Source organism: Schistocerca serialis, chromosome 2 (genome assembly GCF_023864345.2).
Source record: "Schistocerca serialis cubense isolate TAMUIC-IGC-003099 chromosome 2, iqSchSeri2.2, whole genome shotgun sequence".
NCBI lineage: Eukaryota > Metazoa > Arthropoda > Insecta > Orthoptera > Acrididae > Schistocerca > Schistocerca serialis.
This window is the reverse complement of record NC_064639.1, coordinates 415679024-415706084: the sequence shown is the minus strand read 5'-3', so window position 1 is coordinate 415706084 and position 27061 is coordinate 415679024. Positions and strand designations below refer to the sequence as shown.

General features: G+C 39.3%; 1 protein-coding gene across 1 annotated transcript in view; it reads left to right on the top strand.

The window, feature by feature from the left end:
• Window positions 1-27061, top strand: part of LOC126457260 (regulating synaptic membrane exocytosis protein 2) — a 1246504-nt gene that overhangs the window by 370488 nt on the left and 848955 nt on the right. The gene's annotated exons all lie outside the window — the stretch shown is intronic.

Sequence of the window (27061 nt, the reverse complement as noted above, 5' to 3'; positions counted from 1 at the left end):
TTCCAATACCCACCACAACAACCACAATCATTATGCATCTCACAGAGACTCAAGACATTCCAGCAACGGTAGCCGGCACAGACACGAAACTAGGAAAGAAGTGGAGAAATTTCCACGTGATCTCAACGATTATCGTGATCGATACTTTGCTTTTCGTGATAGAATAGTGAAAGAGTGTTCAGAACTGTGGGAAGAAGGAGACAGTCGACGTTTCACAGAACGCAGAAAGAAGACTGTGCGCTTTGACCGTCCTGATCGGGACTGGATGAACCTTGGAAGTGCTGTGCGATGGGGTGCAGATCGCCAGGGTTCTCAGGACTCACAGACCAAAGATTCTGGGATCGACACCAGTAGCACATTTACATCTAGTGAGGACTCTAATCGAGGAGAAGGGCCAAAGGTACTACACAAAAAGTATTTTTCCCAGTATTAAATTGTGAAACTGATCTCTCATTTCAGACTGCATTAGTTTTTGTATTCTGCCATCTGAACTTAAAGTATGTGCTTGTTGAAGATGTAGAAGTAATGGTAATCACAGTTTAAAACAGAAGAGAGTGCTTTGAGATACATGAATATTAGTTTTGTTCTAAGACAAATTGATTCTGTTTTATTTTGAAAATTTCTGAAGTTAGTTACGCTTTCTTAGATAACTACTGAAGGCCCAAACGTGAATGTTCAGTTTAGATGGAACTGTTATAGGTAAATACAACAAAGTTGAAAAAACTGCAACCAAAGAAATATTGAAAATTTGTTTTGTGGGATATTTTCAAACCTGATGGATATATGTTGATGGATTTAATACTATCACTTAAAATATCTCCAAATCCTTCCTAACAATACTGAAACTATGTTTCAGACATTATATTACCTACTATAACATGCATTTCACTGATTTATGCAGCTCTTGATAGTTTACCTTCCCTGTAAAGCAAACCATCAAGTCCTTTTAAGAGCAAGTCCTGGGCGTAATTTTAAACAGCAATGGAAAGTATATTAATTCCACTAGTAATAACTGAAATAGTGATGGGGATGGTAGTATCACGCAAAATCATTGCTTGAAAGTTTGTTTTCAAATGCTTAGCTTCCTGCTGTTTGTCACTGAGTTTTTTATTGTGATAAAATGTTTCTGATTTAAAATGGCAAGTAAATGTTAATACCTATTTAACATTTGCTATTTTTATTTTTCTTTGCTAGAAGTTGAGATATTCAACAACAGCTGTCATGGACAGAAAGACCTCTATATTTCTCTTTTTTAGCAGTTAGAAATAAAATCTGTAACATTGGTGAAGTCTGTAAAATAGATCGAATTGTAGCTTTTCAACAACAGCTTAATTTTGTTTACACTGTGCAGTGAGTATCATTCCCATATCACAGATGTTGAACACATAAAGTACATGATTTTTCGTTTAATTGAACCATAGAAAATTTAAACAAGAATTACAAGGAGACAGAGTGGCTGATCAGAACTTGGCTTCAGAAGGCAAAATTCCTGGTACTGCAAATAGAAACACACATACTCAGGACGGGTGTTGGAGAGAAACTTGTCAAGCTTTTTGAACTTTTATATTTTTTTCAGGAAGTAAAGAGGGATTGGTTGGGGAAGTTTGGAAAGAAGGGCAGGTCACTCAGATCCCAGGTTTAGAGGAATTCACTTCTGAGGGTGCGAAGAGACACGTAGTCATAAAAAAATTGGAATTTAAGGTCATTCTCTCAAAGTAGTTCTGTTTGTTTTATTGTAACTTGCACTGACATATGTTTCGTGTCATGAAACTGAGCTGCTAAATTATTTATATTCATGACTGGGTGGTCAGAAACTATTTGAAAAGATTGTAAGGGTGCTGCAGGGTAGGTTGTGCTGAGAAATAATTGTTAAGGAAAAAATTCAATGTGCTGTGCCATTAATGAGTTGATCAGCACTGAAGTTATCCAGTCAGCCTGTTAATGTGCGCAAATTCGAAAGGCCTGCCAGTGACTGTGGTGACAAATGATTTCTCATTTGGTTTCCTAAAACCGAACAAGAGAGCAGTAAAAAAAATGGGATACAGGATGATAGTAAGGATCGAACTGGAGCCAAAGCCTGAGTGCTCTTGTATGCTTTGGGAACAACTGACACTGTTTCTGGCAGGTTGCTTGAATTTGTTAATGCAGCAGTCCGATTGACAGACTTGAATGCTAATTAGTTCGGAAATTGTGCAGTGCATCACATCAGTGCAGCACAACCTACCCTGCAACATCCTTACAGTTCTTTCAGACTGTTCCTGACCACCCTGTATAAATTTTAGTGCCTTTCAACAATAAATTCCATTTAGGTCATTATAGTGTGAACAGTCTTAAATTTCTGTCCAGATTGCTGATGCTTACAGAAGTCAAACTGGGCAATTATTCTGGGCTATATTGAACTGGCACAAACGTCCCTCTCAATTATGTTTGATTTATAAAACAATTTGGAAGGTTACTGCCGCTGGCATAAGAGAAATGTCTGCCTTCTAGGTGCTAATGGTTCTTTACAGCTCAAGTAATTTTCTAAGCAATGAAGTGCTTTTCCTGTGTCAAATCAGGATAGATAATCTGCTGAGACAATTGGTTGGTTCTAGATTGGAGAGCTTTATTTGTAGGAAAAGCAGACACTTTGCAGCATTTAAATTTTAATTATAGTATTGTTGTCATTGAAAATCGACTTTCCATCCCTTTCATTCACAGTTAATAATATGTCAACTTTACTGTAACACAACTCATGTACTTTTTGTAGTAATTATTATTATTTCATTTTTATATTTCTCTTCTTCACATCATGGGACAGTCATTCCATCTATGTGTACTTAATATACCTGAATTGTTTCTGTTCTCCAGTCTTAATCTATTTGTTATTTCCCCTTGTATCGTCTCTTTGCATTAGCAAGTTAACCATTTATTTATTCCAAATCACAGTTGTCAGTATACTGGTAAAGGTTTTCCATAGACTATTTTCAGTATTGTTGTTTCTAATACCCACATACCCACTTATTTAGTACATTGTCCATTTAATTTTTAATGCCTTGTTTGTTTCATGACATATCAGATTCTTTTTGCCAAGCTTTCACCCCAAGTTTCCCTTCTAGATTATGTGTTGCACCAGAAGAAGATCTTGAGTAATACCGGGTCATCAAAAAGTCAGTATAAATTTGAAAACTTAATAAACCACAGAATAATGTAGATAGAGAGGTAAAAATTGACACACATGCTTGGAATGACATGGGGTTTTATTAGGGGGGGGGGGGGGGGGAAGTATTGCTAGACGCCCTGAAAGATCTCTTGCGCGTGGCGTTTGGTGATGATCGTGTGCTCAGTTGCCACTTTCGTCATGCTTGACCTCCCAGGTCCCCAGATCTCAGTCCGTGCGATTATTGGCCTTTGGGTTACCTGATGTCGCAAGTGTATTGTGATCGACCGACATCTCTAGGGATGCTGAAGGACGACATCCGACGCCAATGCCTCACCATAACTCTGGACATGCTTTACAGTGCTGTTCACAACATTATACCTCGACTACAGCTATTGTTGAGGGATGATGGTGGACATATTGAGCATTTCCTGTAATGAACATCATCTTTGCTTTGTCTTACTTTGTTATGCTAATTATAGCTATTCTGATCAGATGAAGCGCCATATGTCGGACATTTTTTGAACTTTTCTATTTTTTTCTAATAAAACCACGTGCCATTTCAAGCATGTGTGTCAATTTGTACCTCTCTATCTACATTATTCCATGATTTATTCAGTTTTCAAATTTATACTGACCTTTTGACCACCCGGTATATTCCTAAATTCATTGATATTGTAATACCAGCATACCACAGTAGTTAAAGAAAGCTTTCTTCATTTATACCAATCTGCCCTTTATGTCCCCCTTTCTTTGACCATTTCATGAATCATGCCTCCTAGATAGTAGAATTCTATCACTGTTTCTACTATTTCAACCCCAATTTTTCTATTTAATGTGGACAACAGTGTAACTTTCCGTAAAAAAAATGAACCCAAATTCAGCAAGATGGGCACCTTAACATTGGTATCTGCTCCCTCTGCACTGTCATTCATGCAATGGCTTTATTTCACTTCCTTCTTTGGTTCTTCATCACGCAAGTGAAAGACTGTTTTGACTAACTGATTTCAGCTATTTTCAGTCCTCCTTAGAATTATTCTTGGCAAAAATCTGTGTGAAATGATGTTGAAGGCCACCAAATAATTGTATGGGCTGTTGAACATTACTGCTAAGTTGAAACTAGTTTAACTACTGAAGAATTTTATATGAATGTTTGGCTGTAATAAAGTTTATTGTTGAAAGAAATGTGTGTGCGTGGTGGTACTAGGCTTATGACTCTCCACCACTGACATAAGTAGTGGCAGTGAAGTGATGCGTATTTGCCCCTTGGTCATTTGATGCATATTTGCCCCTTGGTCATTTGGATCAGGCCATTATGGTGTGTTGATATGGAGATGTGACAGAATTCCAGATAGGAACTATGACCACAGCTTCTCAATGACAACAGGTTTCAGAATCTGTTGTTCTCAGTTTCTAATCCTTCTTTTTAAATGATGCAAAACCCTGTGTGCAGCTACATTCCAATGAGATGTTCAGTCTGTGCTATGTTGAGGATGTAGTTCAGGTCTCAGGTGGTTCTGTGATGTTTTGGGGGTGCATTTTGTACCATGATTTTTACCCAATCGCCTGGGTTACCATGAAAATGAACTAGAACGTATATTTCAGTATTCTTTGTGACCAAGTGTTGCTCTTTCTTCTTCATCATCATGATAAGTATCTTTCTTCTGCACCTTCATTATAAGTACGCTGTGGACGTTGCAGTCTCCCAAGATGACAACAGCAATGTTCACGCATAAGGTCCTGGTTTGACAAACACTTAGGCACCCTATTGCACTTCAACTGGCTCGCAGAATCACCTGACTTTAATCCCATAGAAAGTGTCTGTGACTATTTGGAACAGCGGGTGAAACTTACAAGTCAACATGCTCTCATGTTGGTAGCTCTGCAGGACCTACAGGTAATTATTGAGTGGCTTTAGCTGGATAATAGCAAACCTGAAGAAAGGCTAGATGCGGCATTTAATACTATTAGCATGATATCTCCTGGGAGTGACAAATTTTTTGCCTGGCATTCTTATCAACAGAAATACCCACCTGCAGTTACTTGTAGCATAACTCACATGCATAAAAAGGCATATATATATTTTTGCCTGGCGTGCTTATCAATGAAGTACCCATCTGCAGTTACTTGTAGCATAACTCACATGCATCAACCTCTGCATGACATAGAGAATGGCAGCCATCCATGTGTTTGAAACTATTACTCATGCAATCTTGTGCCAACATGCAGTATTGTGCTTATGTGTCTGACAACCTTCTACTTTCTTTTGCTTCACAGAGGATGTGCTCTCACATCTCTTTCACTACTCCTGTTATCTGACATCTCTTTCACTACTTCTGTGCTCTCACATCTGTTTCATTGCTCCTGCCCCCACCAGGTAACACTGTTGTTGGTTGGTTTTCAGCCTACTTATTTACCTAATGTTTTAGATCTTCACATGGTTCAGAATATTATAGAAACTTAGTATATACTGCTCTCTTATTTGGTCATAAATTTGACACCATAAGAGTTTATAAAATAACAAAAAGAGGTGGTGTTTTAATATGTCTCTCAAGTTTTTCATGAATGACAGGCTCCTTGTCCAGTATTAGAGGTGCTCAATCCTCTGTGTCTTTGTTTGCTACCTAAAAGACATGAAGGCATCCATCTGCATATCCTGAATGTGGCATTGCATTGCATTTGATAAATGAAAAGATGTTACACCAATATGTCAAAACTGTTACATATCTCCCCACATTTCTTTATGTTATTGTGAAAGAATAATGAGCTGGAGTATATTGGGAACCATTAACCAGTTTCTTTACAGCAAAAGATTCTTTCATCGCAACAATGCACCTTTTTCAAATTTCCGGATTCAGCCTTCTTATCCATCTGAGTAGTGTTGTAAATGTCAATCTGATACACATAGCCCTAGCATTTACTTATTTTCAGTATAAATAAACAAAATGTCAACCTTACGGTGCAGTAAAAGCCATTGCAACATCGATCAGTGTCCGTAACAGACTTTTCTGGGTCTGGTCAAAATCTTGCAAAAAAATATACTAGAAGGGGTGTTCAATAAGTAATGCAACATTTTTTTTTTCTCATCCCGTTTGGTTGAAAAAATGCAGAATTTGTTGTGAGACATCATGCAGTATACCTACTTCAGTCCCTATACTTCAATGAAGTTCAATAGGTGCCAGCACTACAGGTGACCTTCAAACTGGCATCTGTAACTGAGGTGCATTCCAAGCAGAGAGCTGTCATTGAGTTTATTTTGGTGTAAAACTGGAGCATCAGAGATATTCATAGGCACTTGCAGAATATCTGCAGAGATGTGGAAGTGAAGAAAAGCAAGATGAGTCATTGAATGAGGGACCTGTCATCACTACAATGAGGTCGCACAGAGCTGTCCAATCTCCCATGTGTTGGCCAGCCACGCACAACTTTGATTCCTGCAATATTGGAACATGCAGACACTCTCATTCAAGGTCATTTATGGGGCACAGCCTTAACACCTCACTGCCAACTGGCTGTCTCTGCTGGTAGTACTGGCACACTCATCCACTAGCTAAGAGGTACTCAAAGGTGTGTGCCCAATGGATTCCATACTGCCTAAAAGAAGACCATATAGAGCAATGAAGGACCATCTGTGCAAAATTGCTTGCGCCTTACGAGGCTGATCGTGACAGATTTTTGTCAATAATTGTCACAGGCGATGAAACATGGGTGCGTCACTTCGAACCAGAAATATAACAACAATTCGGGGAGTGGCACTACACAACTCCTCTGAAGAAAAAGTTCAAAACCACACCCTCAGCCAATAAAGTCATGGTGATGGTCTTCTGGGCCTCTGAAGAGGTTATTCTGTTTCAGTGTAACAATTGGCTCTGAAGTGTAAGATGATATGATTAGGAAATTGAATAAACAGCTTCACCATGTTTGTTGCCACAAAAATGCAAATGTACCTCTCCTTCTCCATGACAACACAAGGTCTCATTCAAGTCCGCCAATCCAAGAGGAGCTCACTAAACTTTAGTGGGCTGTTCTTCCTCATCCATCCTACACCCCTGGATCTCGCACCTTCCAACTTCCATGTGTTTGGCCCAATGAAGGGTGCACTGCATGGGAAGCAGTATGTGGATGATGTGAAGGTTATTGATGCAGCAAAATGTTGGCTCTAATGTCAACCAGTAGAGCAATACCATGTGGGCATACAGACCCTCCCAGTAAGGAGGCATATGCAGTGACATTGAGTGGAGATTATGTTGAAACATAGGGTTTTGTAGCCAAAAGAGTGGAGAATAATATGGTGTGTTGGAATCCTCAATAAAACCAACCGGCTTTCTGTGGGGAGATGGGGGGAGAAGAGGAGAAGTGTTACATTACTCATTGAATGCCCCTAAAAAGTTTGCAATAAAAATTACACTAAGATTATAAAAGTCATGGGGTACCTCCTAATACTGTGTTGGACCTTCTGTTGCCCAGCTTAGTGCAACAGATCAAGGTGGCATGGTCTCAACAAGTTGTTGGAAGTCCCCTGCAGAAATATTATGCCTTGCTGCCTCATTAGCCATTAATAATTGCCAAACTGTTGCTGGTGCAGGATTTTGTGCACGAACTGACCTCTCAATTATGTCCCATAAATATTCAGTGGGATTTGTGTCAGGAAATATGGGTGACCAAATTATTCACTTGAATTGTCCAAAATGTCCTTCAAACCAGTCGCAAACAGTTGTGGCCTGGAAACACGGCACATTGTCATTCATAGAAATTCCATTGTTATTTGGTAACATGAAGTCCAAGAGCAGCTGCAAATGGTCTCCAACTAGCCCAATCATTTCCAGTCAATGATCAGTTCATTTGGCTCAGAGGACTGTGTCCGTTCCATGTAAACACAGCCCACATCATTGTGGAGCCACCACCAGCTTGCACAGCACCTCGTTGACAACTTGTGTCCATGGCTTCATGATGTCTGCACCACAATCAAACCCTACCATTAGATCTTACCAACTGAAACCAGGACTCATCTGACCAGGCCACAGTTTTCCAGTCATTTAGGTCCAACCAAAATTGTCACAAGCCCAGGAGAGGTGCTGCAGGTGATGTTACGCTGTTAGCAAAGGCACTTGCATCAGTCATCAGCTGCCGTAGCCCATTACTGCCAGATTTTGCTCCACTGTCCTAATGGGTATGTTTGTGGTATGTCCCACATTGATGTCTGCTGTTATTTCATGGTGTTGCTTGCGTGTCAGCACTGACAATTATATGCAAACAACACTGCTCTCGGTCGTTAAGTGAAGTCTGTCGACCACAGTTGCCTATGGTGAGAGATAACACCTGAAATCTAGTATTTCAGCGCACCCTTGACACTTTGCCTCTCTAAATATTGAATTCCCTAACGATTTCCAAATTGAATTTCTCAGGTGTCTATCATTCCGCGTTCAGAGTCTGTTAATTCCTATTGTGCACTTTAATCATGTCAGAAACATGATTCACCTGTGTACGAAGTTGTGTACATGACATTATCACCATCTTTGTATATGCATAAGTGCTGTCCCATGAGAAAATTATTTCCACGGCACTGCCCTTCCTAACCACAGTATATTCTTTCAAACAGTTATAGTCTCTACTGTCATTTGATAGCTGTAACATTTACACTAATTTTTATTCTCAGTTACGAACCTTATCCGTGATTGGGAATACTGAGACTCTGCTCACCTTTCTGTGGTTTGTCTATAGTGACTACTGGAAAATTGATTTCCTATTTAGCTGTATAATTACTCAATGCCTATTATGGATAAGATGTAGAAATTCCTTGTCTCTTGCTGTGGACTGTTTGATCTCGAAACTGGGACCACCACATGTTCTATGAATAGTGTCAACATTGTTTGTAAGGTATACCCCCAGTGCTTTGATAATGGGACTAAAGGCCATTTTTTTTTTGCCCCCCCCCCCCCCCCCCCCCCAGATTGCTCAATATTCTTGAATTGCCCATTTAATGTCTAGATTCTTTCTTCCTATTTTTTAGCTTTCCTGCTTCCATCTATGCACTTCACTAACATTCATAAATTTATCTTCTATTTGTAAGCTGTATCTTATTTGAGAACTCCCCCCCTCTCCCCACTTTCCTGACCTGCAGCAAATAAATGAAGAAACAATACTGGGGGGGGGGGGCAGGGGGGGGGGGGTAGTGTTCTGGCTTGTATCAGAATGTCTCATTCTTTTATATTCTGTTAATCATTCAGTAAAATCTCCTTTTTTCCTCTTTTGTTCTCTTATCTATTCTTTCTTCAAATCCTTTAAACCCTTTTGAGTTACGCTGTCTTTTTACTTCTGCAAACATATTTTTATACTCAAATAGTAATCTACTCTGTGGTATTTTATGCATGCATACTTTATGATTTTCATTTCTTAAGAGAGGGCCACCATTTATTTATTGTCATTCAAAATGCTTCCCACATCTTTTCCCACTATTATTCTACTTTCTCTGATGTCCCTTTAATCTACAGTTGAAATTGTTAATGCTGCCATAGCCATTCTAATTTAGTTGAGAATCTTTGTTGCACACCATTTTTCTTTCTCGGTCCAGATCTTAACAAGCGCTTTTCTTTCATCCTTACTTAACAATTATGACACCTACACCCACATACACAGTTCTCAATCACTTGGTAATACTTCTCTTTCTTTTGTCATACTCTAGGATACATATTACAGCTCAAAACAAATAACTGAATAGAAAACATATAAGGTTAAGAGAATGCAGTTCAGAAAAAAATGAAAATTAAATAAAACTGCAAGCAGTTTGGGAAGCAGTGTACACCATATACATGTTCACTTAGGGGTGAAGTTCCTGCTGCCTTTTCATTATTTTTCCTTTCCTCATACCATGTGAGATAATTTAGTATTTCTCATTCCAAACATGTTTAGGGATTTAGAGTATCTCAATTTAAAAGCTGTTGTGTGGGGAGTATCTGCTACTTCAAATGGTCTCTTATAACCTCCAAAAAACTTTGAGACTTCATCGTTGGTTTCACAGGACCTTTCATGTGTTTTGACCAACACCGTATTTGCATCATGCCCCTTCTTCCTAGTTTGGGTGCTCTTTTCCATTTCCCCTTTCACAACTTTTCTTTTCTCTGCTGATGTCAGCTCTTTCCATGGTGGGCAAGACATATTCTTTTCTACATTATTTCTCAGGTTCATCCCTAACCTGATTTTGCTAGGGATTTAACCAGTATTGTTATGTATTAAATCATTAATTATTACTTCAAAATTCAGTTCATGTTCTAACCAAGTATTATGTTCAAAACATTTACATGACTGCAGGCAGGTGACATTGTTGACAATGACCAGTATTTTGGCAAGTGACCATCTTGTCATTTTCAAGGGAAAACCACAGCACCTCTCCACCTCTATTTACTGTTTTATTCGCTAGTTTAATCTTCACTGCTTCCTTAATATCACTATCCCAATAGTTGGAAGTGCATGTCAGAATCTCCATGTTGTTATATTCCATAGGATGACTGGTGCCAAGACAGTGTTCTGCAATAGCTGATTTGCTCAGCTGTTGTACATTTGTGTGCTGCTTATGCTCAATACACTGGTGCTCCATGGTCCTAATTGTCTGACCAATATATAATGTGCCATAACTGCAAGCAACACAACATATGCCCAACTTATGTAAACCAAGATCATCCTTAATGGAGCCTCATAGGGCCCTAACCTTAAATAGAGCCCAGAAAACATATTTCACATCATATTTCTCAAAATGCAACCAGTCTAGCTGGAGATGCTCCATTCATAATGCAGGAAGTCCATTGACCTTGGTGCCAACTCAGATTATCATCACTCATCTGGTACACAGTTGGTCGACAGCGTAACACACATCTTATCCATCTTTCACTATATCCAGTCTGATGGAAGGTGACCTCAAGATAGGTGAACTCAGCTGGGAAATTCTCAGGATCTGAAGTGACATGAGCACTGTGAACCAAGATACGAGGTACCCCTTCATGCTGAGCTGGATGGTGACAACTTATCAGCCTGTAGGTACAAGTCAGTGTGAGCAAACGTCCTGTAAATAGCACGTCCCAACATATCATCAGTCTTCCTCATGACCAACACATCAAGGAAGGGAAGACATCAGCCTTTTCCATCTCCATCGTGAAACAAATATTTAGGTGATTTGAATTCAAGTATTTTAAACAGTCTTTCAAATTCTCACTGCCATGAGGCCAAACAACAAAATATCATCTATGTATCTGGGGTGGAAGAGAGACAGAGAGAGAGAGAGAGAGAGAGAGAGAGAGAGAGAGAGAGAGAGATGCAGGTTTCAAAGTTCCTGACACCAAGGCACATTCCTCGAAATCTTCCATAAATATGTTCCTCTGTGTGATTCGTTACAGTTAATTGAGGTTAGGTTTGCCACTTACTTTTTATTCAATGACCAGACATAAAGAGCTGCAATAGGAAGCTCATTGTCACATTTTATTGCAAATGTGTTTATGGAAGACGATGAGGAAAGCGCCTTGGAGTCAACAACTATGAAACCTGCATCTTTTTTCAGATATGTAGACAATATTTTTGTTGTTTCACCTCATGACAATGATAATTTAAATTACTTTTTAGAACACCTGAATTCAATGCACTCGAATGCTCATTTCACGGTGGAGGTGGGAAGGATGGCTGCCTTACCTACTTTGATATGTTGGTCAGGAGGAAGGTTGATGTTATGTTGCAACATTCTGTTCATAGAAATCCTGCTCACACTGACTTGTTTCTATGGGCTGATAGTTGTTACCAACCAGCTCAGTGTAAAGGGATACTTCATTCCTTGGTTCAAAGTGTCCATATCATTTTAGACCCTGAGAGTTTGTCAGCTGAGTTAACCAATGGTCATTTTCCATCAGAATGGATGTAGTGAAAGAAATATCAGGTGTGTGTGGCACTATTAGTCAACTGTGTACCAGGTGAGTGATGATAATACTGAGTTTGCACCAAGGTCTATGGCCTTTCTGACTTACGCAGAGAGCACTGCCAACAATATTTGTCACATTTTGCAGAAATGTAATGTCAAATGTGTTTTCCAACTTCCATCTAATATTAGGGTTGTTTTAGGTTCCTTTTAGATCTTGGTTTGCGTAAGATGGGTGTCTATAGTATTCATTGCAGTTGTGGCTTGTCATCTATTGGTCAGACAATCAGGATCTTGTAGGACCATTGTACTGAGCATAAGTATCACACACGGTTACAACAGCCGAGGTAATCAGCTATTATAGAATGTTGTTTGGCACCAGTCATCCTATGGAATGTAATAACAAGGAGATTCTGACATGCACGTTCAGCTATTTTGATAGAGTTATTAAGGAAGCAGTTGAGATTAAATTACCAAGTAACCTTATAAGCCAAAGGTTTTTGCTTAAATCCTGCATTGAATCCTGCTCTCTCCCTGGTCTAGAAGTGGACAGAGTTAGTGCCACCTCACTCAATATTTAAGTAATTTTAATTCTTGATAACTTCTGGCACTGATAATCTTTCGCTGTGCGGTGGTACTAGTATTTACAGTGTGTGTGTGGTGTGTGTGTGTGTGTGTGTGTGTGTGTGTGTGTGTGTGTGTGTGTGACTTTTCTGGATTTTCTCTGCAAACTGAGGTTTTAAATTCACTTGTATAACACTTACTTGCTACAGTTTTACCTTGTAAATGACAGCATGGTCACTTTCGAAATATCAGCGGTTGTGGATAAAGTCAACTGACTGAACATTGCATACACTGGGAGAAACTCGGATCTCACAAGTATTATGTCCACTCACCAGTATATGTGCCACATGATTTCCCAATCTCTCACAGAAACCCCTCAGCTAGGTTGCTTGTATACTGATATGTACCCCACAATCCCCAAGACCCTTCTTACAAACTTCTGATGTAAACTTGAGGTCATTATCAGATAATATGACCTTAGGTGTCCTGTGCTTAATGAAATAATCCCTCTCCACCTTAGACAGTACTGTCTTCCCTATGGCTTCCTCAAGGGAAAAAATAAAGTTAAATAAATTTGGAGGACACATCCAGTATGACAATGGCCATCAGTTCACAGTGTCTGTGTTTCAGAATTTGTGGCAATGGAGTAGCATTGAGCAGTTGACCAGGGCCCCTTTGCATTCTGCATCCAATTTGTAAGCTGAGTGGATGGTCGGGACATTCAAGACACAGATATAGAAAATAATGTTGACGACTGAATCGATGGATCACTCACCAGCTTTCTTGCCATGTACTGGCCTGCCTCCATAAAAGGATGTAGCCTAGCTAAAATTTTACACAGGCACAAATCCCACACCCTGTTTGACCTACTGTGCCCCTGCACACAGCCATATTACTGCATAGACTCTCGCATCTGGGCTCATACTTTGACCAGAACTCCAGGTGGACACCAGAGTGTCATCATCAGCAATAGGGGGCAGCAGATATTTGAGGCTGTGGCCAGAGAGGAACAGCAGGTCTGGCATTGAAACTAGCTCTGACCTCAGTGGAACATACCCCACCTCCTTTCCCCTCCAATGTCATTTGGGCATGACTTCCCCAATCACTCCAGGGATAAGCCAGCTCACCAGCCTGCCTCTTGCCACTACAATCTCCACCCTCATGTTAGGTGTTGACAGGAAGTCAACAATGACTGGTGAAGGGAGTCAACAGAGATGGAACCACTTCTTCTGCTTAAGCTCATTCTGGCTTCTACCTCCACCACTGGTGGCACCTGCCTCTCAACATAGACAGAAGTTGAGCACTCTCGGCCAGTGGAGCCCTTGGAGGCAGAACTGTTGGTCCCATTTCCACTACATCTGGCACCCATTCCTCTGCAGGCTGGACCAAACTATGCTCTGGATCCTGTCAGTTGGCCAGTACTTCCACAGATGGCTTCGCCTTATAACCCAGCTGATCACGTTGAGGACCCATTGTGAGAGCCTTTGGTGGGGATTCCTGCCTTATTTTCTCCCCTTCCTTTGGTGAAGTCAGCACATGCCAGGCCACTTTTGACCCTACATGCCAATTTAAGGAGGAGGGCTGTAGTATCTGACAGTGATTCAGATTCTCCGCATAGCTCCAGTATCGATAGGGACAGTGCATGGAAGATACTTGGGCTATGGACAATGGCCATGGTCTGCACTCATGCAAGGTGCAGCAGCCCTGGTAAGCAAGTAAGGTGGTGCTGTTTTCTGACAAGTGCTTACCACTAAATACCACAGCCTGGATGTTGTTAGCCAGTCTCACGGGAGTAACTGAAGCCAATAGTTATGTGCCATTGAATAGTAATGATTTGACCTTGCTTGATTTACATTAATGATTTGGATTGATCCCTGGCTTGTTGTATATGCTTATAATGATTTACAATACTCTGGACTTGATTTGGTTATTTATTTACCTCATGACCTCCACTGTCATTTATCTCTGGAACTGCCTGTTTTGTTCAACCAGTCTATATTATCACCAGTGTAAGTTATCATAAATTGTGTTCTCTTTTTGCCAAATGAATGGGGCATGATTTTGCATAAAACAGTTCATGAGGCTTTTTGCTCGGGTTAGAGTCATAACCCATTACGTTGCCAGGTCTCTCAGAAAACACCTCTCTAATGTCTATTATTAACTTCAGTTGATCTTCTCATTGTCTTTCAGAAAGGTCTTCTAATCCCTACACTATTTCGTGAACTTCACCTTTTACTATTTCTTTGCCAATCTGAGGTTGAGTATTTGTATTTCCTATATCATCTTTAGGCATGATACCAATTGACCTGACTGCTACCTTCAGTTTATCTATAAAATCATGTATCATGTTCATTCATTACGTATTCATTGTATTTGACTTTTCCATTTGACCCTTTGTTACTAAATTTTCTGTTTCTATACCGTAATCACCTAGAGCTTTAATCTTATTCATACAGTCTGCCTGAATCATTGTAATGAGCCTCAAATTAGGAACCAATAAAACCTCATATTCTACCTCAATGACTAGTGACAGATAAATTTGTTTTCTTTATGCTTTGCTTTGACTTCCTGTAGCTCTTATAATTTTTGTTGTGGATACAGGCATTTCCACTACCTTCTTTATGTTATGTGCTCATAGTATGCTGGCTTCAACCAAATCAGTTACCTTTGAGTTTCGTGTACCTTCATACTGCATAGCACAGTTGATTCAAATACTGTTTCTCCTTTGAATCATCCTCTGGCAAATCAACAATTTCCACTTCACTAGCCCAACCACTACTATCTTCACTGTCTTCTTCCCCTTCTTCTACAATGGTCAACATCTCTCTCTTCATCTCATATCTATTCTTAAATACTTTTCCATTCTCTTTCTCATACTTTAGTAATCCTTCCCCCAAGTCAAAGATATCTCACACTCTGTCCTTCATTGGCTCACAAATTTCCATCACTCCTCACTCAAATAGCATAGAACCTATCAGGTAATTGTGGAATTGACTCATTTCTGGTATTTACACACCATTGGTAGCTCTGGTATTTAAAAAAACCTGGCTATCCAATCTTTCTTCTCCCACAATAATTTAGTCTTGAGGATCATGCTGAATTTGCAGCTTACAACTACCATCATTTGTTATTGTATGCTTGCTTCCATGTGGGACTTAGCTTTCTGTAGCCTCTCACAGCTTTTTATAACCCCTAACAGGTTCTCTGTTTACTGTTTTGCCAGATAACCTCTTCCATTTTGCTGGATAATACATTCCATGATAACATACCCATTTAGAGATGGCGTTCTGTGCGCAGTCAATTGTTTCACCATGCTTCAAGTCAGTCCTTATCCCAGTAGTATTTAGTTTACCTGGCTGTTGGAATGTGTCTGGCCATTTAAACCACCGTGGCCTTTACCTCTTTTGTCACCCATATTACGACCTCTTCTTGTTCCCATGTGTTACATACCATAATAGATTCATTGGTACCATTGTTGTGCGTGATTAAGACACTACTCAACCTAAAAAAAATATCAAGGCTACTACCAAAAATACTCAGGATTTTCTGGACTTCCCCTGGCAATTTCCAGCTTAGTTCATCTGTAATATCCTCTTCATGGTTGGATCTATGTATTCTAATTTATGAGTGACATGTTTGCAAAAAGCCTTCATTGTCTCTTGGAAATGAGAAGTACAGTTCGTGGCACCTGTGGATTCCTTCTTTACATCTCTCTTCTTTAGTTTGACCAACATTTGGTGACAGATTCTTCAGAACTTGTACATCCACCCGAGGCTTTAAGGACCTAGCCTTGTGCATGCCCTGAAAGCTGCTCTTCCATTCTAAATTGGTCTTTTTCTGGCAGTCTCTTCATTAACATTTTCTTACATTCATCAATGAAGACTACTAGATGCATTTCACCTGTGGGATCAGACTTTTTATTAACAGAAAACTCAATGCAGCAGCATGAAATTGCATTGAATTTACCAGTCTCTTTGTTCATTCTTTGATTGAGATAATTGACCTTTTCTTGTATTCCTTCCTGAATCCTTACAAAATTTTCACATCTTCCTTGTGTCAGAATTTTGTTAAGTACACAGTCCTTTGCCTGTAAATATATTTGGCCACTAATTTTAATAACTTTCTCACTAACTTTGCCTCCAAAATATTCAAATTTCTCTGTTATTGCTCCCTGAAACTAATCTCATTTACCAGTTGAATCTATTAGAAATGCTTGAACATGTCCAGAATTTGTTGATGAGCTGCACTGATATTGCTTTTGAGTTTCTGTTCATATTCTATTCATTTCCCCCTAAATGTGGAAGTTCCTTGGAAAACTTCATGTCTATCCTATTTCCTCTATCTTTATCATTGTATCCATTAATTAATTCAGTGTATTGTGTTGACCATTGCTCCTTGAGTTTTTATTGGGCCTACTTGGTATCCTACTTCTATCCCTTCTCCTGACTGTAAATGGGTGCTGTCCCTCTTTTCATTTCTAAATTTTCAGCAGCTTTGCTGAAATACTCTTTATGCATGTTTTCTTTAGCATTTGGTTGTTCCTCTTTATCATATATGTCCCAGTTTTCTTTTTACAAATCTGCCATGCTTGTATCACCTTTCAGGTATCACCATCTTGTCTTCCCTTTTGTCCCCAGTATCTTTTCTATTAGCAGTTGTTCTTACTGTGCATGTGTAATTTTTTATGTTAAAAATCCAAAGATTGTGTCGGAATACAACTGGTTCTTGATAAGACTCATTTTTTCCCCAAACTCATCCTGTCACACACAGCACCACTTGTAACACTTGCAAACAGTTGGAAATGTTATTTCATAACCTAGAATGCACCAAGTGTTATTTGCCACAAAACTATCTTCCCTTTTTCTGCAAGTTGCAACAGTATTATGATTATCAACTTCATTTTATTTACCATATTTGCTCTTATTCATTATTCTAACATCTTTGTATCACTGACAGAAAAGCACGCTCTAAAAGTCTGGATGGCAACTCTTCTCCTGCCACATTGGTGGGTTTGCCAAAAATTCATAAAGAAAGGCTTTCATTGTGTCCAAATGTGAGCAATTTGGCTGTGCTCACTTACTGTTTGGCCAAGTTTTTAGTGTTGGTTCTCAGTTCTCATGTTTGAAAATGTGAACATAATATTTCCCGTTTTATGATTTTTATTGAGTGGTTCAAGTCTTTGTGTCTTGTATCTCAGGTTTTGTTGCAAATTTTGATGTAATGTCTCCTTTTACCCAAAATTCTCTTCAAAAATCCTCAACATTAATTATTGGAAAACTGAATATGGATATGACTTAGCTTTGCTGTCATGTGCTGTTGTCTTCATATTATTTGTGTGGTGACAAATATTTTGAACAACTTGATAGAGCAGCCATGAGGAGTCCATTATCCCACAGTTCCCAATTTATTTATGAAATATTTTGAAGAATGGGCACCGAGGATGAAGTCTTTAAAACCTTCAGTTTTTGAAGATATGTCAATGATAAGTTTATGGTGTGGCCATATGGAATAAATGATCTGAATCATTTCCTTTATCATTTTAATTGCAGTCACCCCAGCATCAGATTCACAATGGATTATGAAAGCTTCTGTCTCTAGGCATCTTTGTCTACACAAAAGGATTAGGGAACCCTAGGACACAGTGTTTATCAGAAAGTGGCACACGTGGACTGGTATCTGCATGCAAAAAGTTGTCATCCACCATATTAATGCATGGGAGTCCTACAGACATTCGCAAAGAGGATGTACACCATCGCAGATGCAGAAAGCTTCACACAAGAGCTCGAACGTCTTAAGCTTTTGTTCAAGCAGAATGGCTATGCAGACAAACAGATCCATAGTGGCTTCGAGTTTGGACCTCCCCTGGAACCAGTAGAACACACACTTAACTCAGTGGCTTTCCTGTCATATGCTGGGGGCACATCTTCAGAAATAGGATCAGTTTAAAGAAGATGTAAAATCAAAAGTGTATTTCATCTGCTATTCAAGACTAAACCACTCATTAGCTAGTATTGAGGGAGCCAACAATTACCATATCCCTTGCCGTTCTTGGAAAACCCGAAATGGCGAAACTATTTGCACCATTTATGACAGACATATTAAGCACCATTGCCACACGTGTTTGTTGCAGCCTGAGAAATCTGTGGTGGCAAAACATTGTTTTACTGAGGGACCCAGAATGTTGTATGATAAGACACAAATGGTTGCCCATGTATCGCAGTATTGGTACTGTGTTTTACAAGAATCAATTGAAATTAGACTGGCAGACAACATTAAAAACAGAGACAAGGGTTACCCTTTAAGTAAGATTTGGACCCCTGTTTCTCAGCAATCAAGAAACGGTGGTCACTGGCTTGGTTGGCAGATTGTATCAACAGTGGTACCGATATCAGTTCATCGTATTTGCCAGCTTCATCACTGGGGCACGGTACCTTCACTTGAGTTAGGGGGGGCAGCAGCAACAATTACTGATGCATGCAGTGTTGGTCTTCTAAGCCGTGTCTAAGGGCCACTGCACATGGTCTGAGTAAGTTCTGACAAGTTCAACAAACAGCATTGTCATCTGAAGGTGGCAGTCAGATGGTGGACTGTGGAAATTTTGTCTCTAGATTATTTCATGGTCCACCTACAGACCTGACAAGAATATCACCTGATCTGATAATGTTTTCCCCTTAAAGTTTTGGATGAAAGTTTATAATGCACATAGTCCACAATTTTCGAGGGCTCAGGAAATGGAAAATTAATTATTCAGAAATCTGTTCTGAATTATATGTTCTCAGCAAATGTACCTATAAAGAAATGTTCTTCAGTAAGTCATTAGATAAGATGGTGACTGTCTATTCCTCTGTATGCCACCATGCATGACAGCTATCTTTACTGTTGAGACTAGTACTCATGCAATCTAGACTTTTGCTAGCTGATTTAGCCTCTAATTCCAGCTGGAGTCTCCAAAATGCTGTGGAAATGCTGCCTGCAATGTTAGTGTCGAAGTGACGAGTGAACCCAGAATCGCTTCTTCCTTTGTCATATTTGATCATAAAAACTGTGCTGGCTGCACTGGCTGTCATGATACTTGCCCTCACACATTGTTGTGCTTACGTGCCTGGCAACCATCTACCTGTTTCTGTGTCTCAAAGGTTGCGCTCTTGTGTGTCTTTCTCCACTCCTGCCTCCACTAAGAAATGTTGTCATTGATTAGTATTTGACCAAAATATTCACATGACATTTTAGATCCGTGTGTGGTTCTGAATAGTATAGATACTTATTATGTACTTTCTGTGATAAAAATAGAACATTACACTCTTATTTGCTCATATACTTTTAACAGTTTAAGAGTGGGTAAAATAACATAAAGAGGTGCTGTTTAAATCTGACTCTCAAGGTTTTCACCAATGACAGGGTTCTTGTCTGAACTTATGGATGCTCATCCTTCTGCATTATTATTTGCTACATAAAAGATACAATGGCATCCTCCTTTGTATCCTTAATGCAGTATTGCACCACATTTGATAACTCTGAGTAAAAAATGTTGTACCAGTATATCAGAACTGCTACCATACATTTGGATTTGTCTTCTAAGTCACTCAAGAATGCAGGCTGTCATATTGCAGCCAACATTGTATATATAACCATCACAGTAGATCAGATAGGAGGAGGACCTATCCAAAAACACTGCATTCTTGTACTTTTTATTAATTGCATCCACTTGATACTGCAATGTGATGAATTTATGTTTTCCATGTCATAAGTTCAGCCTGCAGTAGATGGCATGGAACATTCATTTCAATCAGGTACACATCCACTGGAGTCCTCCAGCTAACATCGTCCCATGCTATGGAGATTGTAATGTTTTCAATATATCTGAATAGCAGACTGCCTACTTAACTGAGTGGTAACGTGTTTGCCTATCATGCAGTGGGCCATGTTTGATTCCTAACAAGGTTGGAGGTTTTCTCCACTTGTGGACTGGTTGTTGTGTTGTTGTTCTCATCATCCTTTCATCATCACCAGTGACACACAAGGTCATTTCATTTTGTATAGCAGACTGACATTGTAGGATGGGATATTTTATGTAAACTGAGAAGCAGAATGGATGAGCCCTAAGAGTGTAGTATAGGATGTGGAATATATATAAGAACAATCCTGTAACAGAATGTAAATGCCACTTCTTATAACTGTCATGAAAATAATGTTTTGTAGATGTAACTGAGATTAAAAACAGAGTTATTGTATCATGACTGATGGAGAGTCCTTTAGGTGAACATGACTATATCAGAGTAGCATCTGCTTACACATTCAAATTTATGATAAATTTTGGCTTCTGAGTAACTTTGCAGTGCAGCACGAGAAGGAAAAATGAAAGTGAGGAACATACTTTAAGGCACTGGACTTACAATGTGGAGTGAGGGTCGCAAATTCCTGGTTTTAATTTCATGTGGTTTCCCTAAATCACTTAAGGCAAGTAATTCCAGGTTCCTTTGAAAACGTCAAAACCTATTTCCTCCTGGAGCTTCGCCGATTCTGGATTGTGTTTCGCCTCAAAGTTCCTCAGCATTGAAGAGATGCTACAACATATTCTCCTTTCTTTTGATTTTGAAACATTGTGTTAATATTCTGTTCATCAAATGGCTCTATGGGCTTCATACTTTTTGTCACCACTGACAATGGTATCAACAAATGTGACCAGATAATGAAATGTTGTTAGGTTGTTCCATGTGAATATTTCAAAAATGAGGACAAAATCTAGTGTTTGTAAGAGATTTCACAGAGTTCCAGATAAGACTGTACATGAGATATTATTTAGATATACTTGTACTCCTTCCAAACTGTGCACATAAAATGCAGAGGTGTGTGCTCATGAGCTGTGTATCATGTAAGATGGTGCAGTAATAAGGAACATTCATATTTATTAGAAATATCACTTGTCCAAATACCCTTATTTAGTTTTATACAGTTTCCCTGAATCACTTAGTTGGATACTAGGACGAGTCCTTGAACAAGGCACAGCTAATTTCCCCTCCCATCTTTATACAGCTGAGCTTCTCAATGGTTAAGACTCAGTTGTGTACTGCCTATGAAAAAAGTGTGCGTCACTGATGACTCATTGTAGAGTTAAGTTAGGCAAACTACCTTTGAGTCTGTTCCAAGAGAAATATAGCATGTTGAACATAAATGTTAATAAATAGTGAATTGCATTAGATGGAATTTTGAAACCATGGAAATTTGTTAGTGACAGAGATGACAGTTATAAAATTAGATATAAGAGCAAGAGAACTTGGAATACAGGTGTTCCACGAACACAGATAACCAAAGGTTCTAATGAAAAGAGAGAATGGTCTGTGAAGAGGAGAACTAAAAGCAGCAGAACAATGTGCAAGAAGTGAAAAATCAGCCAAGGAAGGACAAAATAAAAATTTTGATATTAGTGTAAGTTGTGGCCAATTGGATAATGGAATGAAGCATACATTAAGAGAGAAAGTTCCTGTCTGTGAAGTTTTTAGGAACTAGTAGTTGGGAAAAAAGATTCAGATTTCATTGAGCAGTGAAGCTGTATGTAAGATTCTTATTACTTTTAATTAATAGCAGTAGTCAGCTTGTGTCTGTTGACTCCTTGTAAGTGCTTTGTGATTATGTTTCCACATAAAAATAAGGAATTGTTACACATAAGCTAGTATTTAGGAATGGGCTTGGAATTTGGTCTTTAGCTACAAAAGTGAAAAATCACTAATGGTTCAATCATACTAACATGCTTTGTGGGGCAGGACTGGCAGTTGGACCATGAACCTTTCAGCAGAGTAAAATATTTAGCTTTCTTTTTCACTGAGTATTTGTGGTACATCTGTATGCTGTTACATTTCATACCACAGTGAAAGATCACAATTATTACCCATGGAACACATGAATAACTAACACTTAAAAAGCCTGTATAACACAGATTACAATTATGGCCCATGTAACACATGAATAACTAACAACTAAAAAGTCTACATAACAAAGAATAAAAAGTGAGTGAAATGCTGACTGACCAGGGTTGATTATGATGAGTGTCATTCCAGGTCTCGATTAAGATAACCATACTTGCCTGAATCTTTTGTGAATTATTTTTAACCGTTGGTAGGCAGTCATGTTACTGGAAGCTAGAGTAAACTTTACTACACATACTCCCATTAAGCATGTACATCAGTAGTAGATGCCTGGTCACTGGGAAAGAGGCGACGCAGTTGTCAGCCTGGGTTTGATTCCCGGCGGGGTCAGGGATTTTCACGTGCCTCGAGATGACTTGGTGTTTGTGCTGTCCTCATCATTTCATCATCATTCATGAAAGTGGCGATACTGGACTGAGGAAAGGTTGGGAATTTGTACGGGCACTGATAACTGCGCAGTTGAGTGCCCCACAAACCGAACATCATCACACAGTTGTCAGCTTTTAGAGTGTGGCTGATCTCTTGTTATTTAGTGATTGAGTAATAACACTAAAGAAAAATTGAGGTAGAACTGGCATTAGAAACAGTTGGAATATTTGTAGGTTGTAGTTCTGTTGTAGTGGTGAAAGATTAGAACTGTTCTTGACAGAAGTCAATGTTTCACATCTTCTTGCACATCATCCTTTGACTTAATTACAGTTGACTTCTACATCATAGATACTGTTCTATGTGTTTCATAACATAAAATTCATTTGTGACACAAGACAAAATATATTTTGTTTGTTATGTACACCAGCAACACAGTACAATTGTACTTCTTATTTCTTTCTTTTTTCTTTATTTCTTATGGTTTTATTATATTTTTATTTTTGAAAAAGAAGCCAGAAGTCTTGTATTTTAGTTAAAAATTGTCAGGTATTTTATGTACAATACTGTGTGACATACTTAGCTGCTGCATTTGCTTTATATGGTATATTATATCTGATTTCGTTATTATTGTCATTTTATACTTAATATCCTGAATGACTTTTTCTGTAATCCTTGTGATGGCAGTATCAGTACCTTTCCTTACTTCACACCTAAAAACTGAACCTATTTTAAATGAGGTCTGCTGGGCCACTCACCAATTGCCATGAAGGGTGCAGCCTATTGGACCAGTAATACAATATTCAGTAGAAATAGAGTTCATAACAAGAAAGAGGTTGTTGGGGTACTGGGAAATGTTGTGTATTTAGATAGTGATAATTTCGGGAAAGGTGTGTGTGTGTGTGTGTGTGTGTGTGTGTGTGTGTGTGTTTGAAAAGAAACGAGGGGAATTTTTGATATTGCTCACATAATGAACAGTGATCAATGTAAATCTGTCATCAGCCCAATGGTTAGTTTGGATACCACAGTGATTTTCTAGTCATGACCCTATTGGAGATGGCATGCCTTGGCCTTCCTATGATCACTGAACAGATCTATGCAGCCATTTGCAGGACTTACAGTTTAATGTGAACTATCAACTACTGTGTAAGTTGCTTTGCTTGCACACACACATTGTACATCTTCATCCATATTCTGCAAACCACTGTCATGTGCATGGCAGGGGATACTTGCTGTTGTACCAGTTATTAGGGCTTCCTGCTCCATTCACATATGGAGCATGGGAAAATGATTGCCGAAACACTCTGCGTGCTCCATACGGGGGTGGTATGTAGGGGGTTCTGGTGTATTCCTGAATTCATTTCAATGGCCTATTAGATTCTAACCTTAGTCTCTTGTAAACTGTGACAAACGAATGCTTCATACCTACTCTGTGCTTTTGCATATAGCTTATGTACATCACAGTGTTTTGAGTTGTGCCTTGTTCCTGTGTGCACTATCCTTTAGAGATGACATAGAGCACCATACTAGTTAAACACAAGACAAAAAAGGTTGCATTTTCTTCAAATATGAAAGAGCAGTAGCACTTTGACAAGAATACATTGAGAAATTATTAGACCTAGGAGATATTAAACACAATGCAGAGCCTGTAAGTAAAGCAGAAGTGAACAATTAATTCATAGGGCCATTTCAACAATGCTTTAGCAACTTGTGACAGAACAAAGTAACAGAAACAGACAATACCTGTGTTGAGTTGTTAGAGATGTTGGAGAAAAGGTGGAAGAATAACTGTATGTAGGTATACTGAAGCACCAAAGAAACTGGTATAGGCATGTGTATTCAAATGCAAAGATATTTAAACAGGCAGAATATGGTGCTGTGGTCGGTAAAGCCTACATAAGACAATAAGTGTCTGGCACAGTTGTTATATTGGTTACTGCTGCTACAATGGTAGGTTATCAAGATCTGAGTGAGTTTTAACATGGTGTTATAGTTTGTGCATGAGCAATGGTACGCACTATCTCCAAGGTAGTGATAAAGTGGGGATTTTCCTATATGACCATTTCACAAGTGTACCATGAAAATCAGGAATTCATTAAAACATCGTATCTCCAACATTGCTGCAGCTGGAAAAACATCTTGCAAGAATGGGATCAACAACAACTGAAGGGAATTGTTCAGAAGTGCAACACTTCTTCAAATTGCTGCAGGTTTCAATGGTGGGCCATTGAAAAGTATCAGTTTGTGAACCATTCAACAAAACATCATCAATGTGGTCTTTTGGAGCTGATGGCCCACTCATGTACCCTTGATGACTGCATGACATAAAGCTTTACTCTTTGTCTGGACTCGTCAACACTGACATTGGATTGTTGATGACTGGAAACGTGTTACCTGGTTGGATGAATTTCACTTCAGATTGTATCGAGCAGATGGAAGTTTATGTGTATGGAGACAACCTCATGAATCCATGGACCCTGTATGTTAGTAGGGGACGTTCAAGCTGGTGGAGGTTCTGTAAAGGTGTGGGGCGTATGCAGTTGGAGTGATAGGGGTCCCCTGGTATGTGTAGATACGGCTGTGACAGGTGACCTGCATGTAAGCATCCTGTCTGATCACCTGCATCCATTCATGTCCATTGTGCATTCTGACAGACTTGGGCAACTCCAGCAGGACAGTGCAATATTCCATATGTCCAGAATTGCTACACAGTGGCTCCAGGAACACTCTTCTGAGTTAAAACACCATACTCCCCAGACATGATCATTATTGAGCATATCTGGGATGCCTTGCAACATGCTGTTCAGAAGAGATCCCCACCCCCTCATACTCTTACGGATTTAAGGACAGCCCTGCAGGATTCATGGTGTCAATTGCCTCCAGCACTACTTCAGATATTAGGCGAGCCCATGCCATGTCATGTTGCAGCACTTATGTGTCTTCCTAGAGGCCCTACATGACATTAGGCAGGTGTGCCAGTTTCTTTGGCTCTTCAGTGTATAATTTTATGCCATTAAGATGGAGCACTATTGGTAGGATTTTCAAAAAGTAAACCAGTCATTATTAATGTTCAAATTATAGAACTATGGTATAGTATCCCATGCTTCAGAACTTCTACTGAACAAAGATAAAGAAAGATTAACAGCAAGACAACTCATCATTGAGAAGCCAACGAATATGAATTTCAAAAAGCAAAGGAGACACGAGGAACTATAATAGTACTAAATATTACATTATACAAAAGATTTGATATGGCCAGGGAAGCAAATGCTACTTTCATTGATCTAGAACAGCCTTAAAGCACAGTGGAATGAAAATGCTATTTGGAGAATTCAACAAAATTGGAATCAACTGAAGACATACATAGTCCAGTCACATTAATGTAACCACTACCTGTGTTCGACATCAATGCACAATAATCACTCAGGTGGTAGCATTAGCAGTGGAAGGTATATAAAGTGTATCAGGGGACACAGAAAGCAGTGCAGTAGTTGTAATGCAGTAACATAGTGATTTATTTTATGTCCCTGGCAGGTCTTATTTTTCAGGTCAAGGGTGAAAGCACTTCCAAAACAGCTAAGATTGTAAACTGTTTGCATGGTGTCATGGTTAAAATATACCACTCATGGCAAAATTGTGCTATTTGTCTGCAACTGTGATCCGCCCTGGGCCATAGTTGACAGGGTTGAAAGGTGCTTCCAGAGATGTGTGTGGGAGAATATTTGTGCAGCTGTTGACTGACTAACCAGATAAACCAAGGTGCTACAAACAGTGTGCTCAGTGACTGTTCAGCAAACATTGCTGCATATGACCCTCTGCTGCATGCACATTCCTCATGCACCCCTGCTGACTGCTGTTCATTGGTAACAAACACTGGAATTTGCACACCAGTACCACAACTTGACATCCATTGCGTGGCTACAGGTGACCTCTTCAGATGAATTATGTTTTATGCTCCATTGTACACATGGTCTTTGGCATGTATGATGTGAAATGTCAGACAGCAAACACCCTGCAACAATTGCTGGGGAATTATGCTCTTGGGAGTGTTTTTTTGGCATTTCCTGATTGATCCCATTATTCTGGAAGCACAGTGGATCAACTCAATTATGCATCTATCCGTGGGGAACCATGTTCACGCTATATGCACTTTGTTTTTCCTTGGCAAGAGGG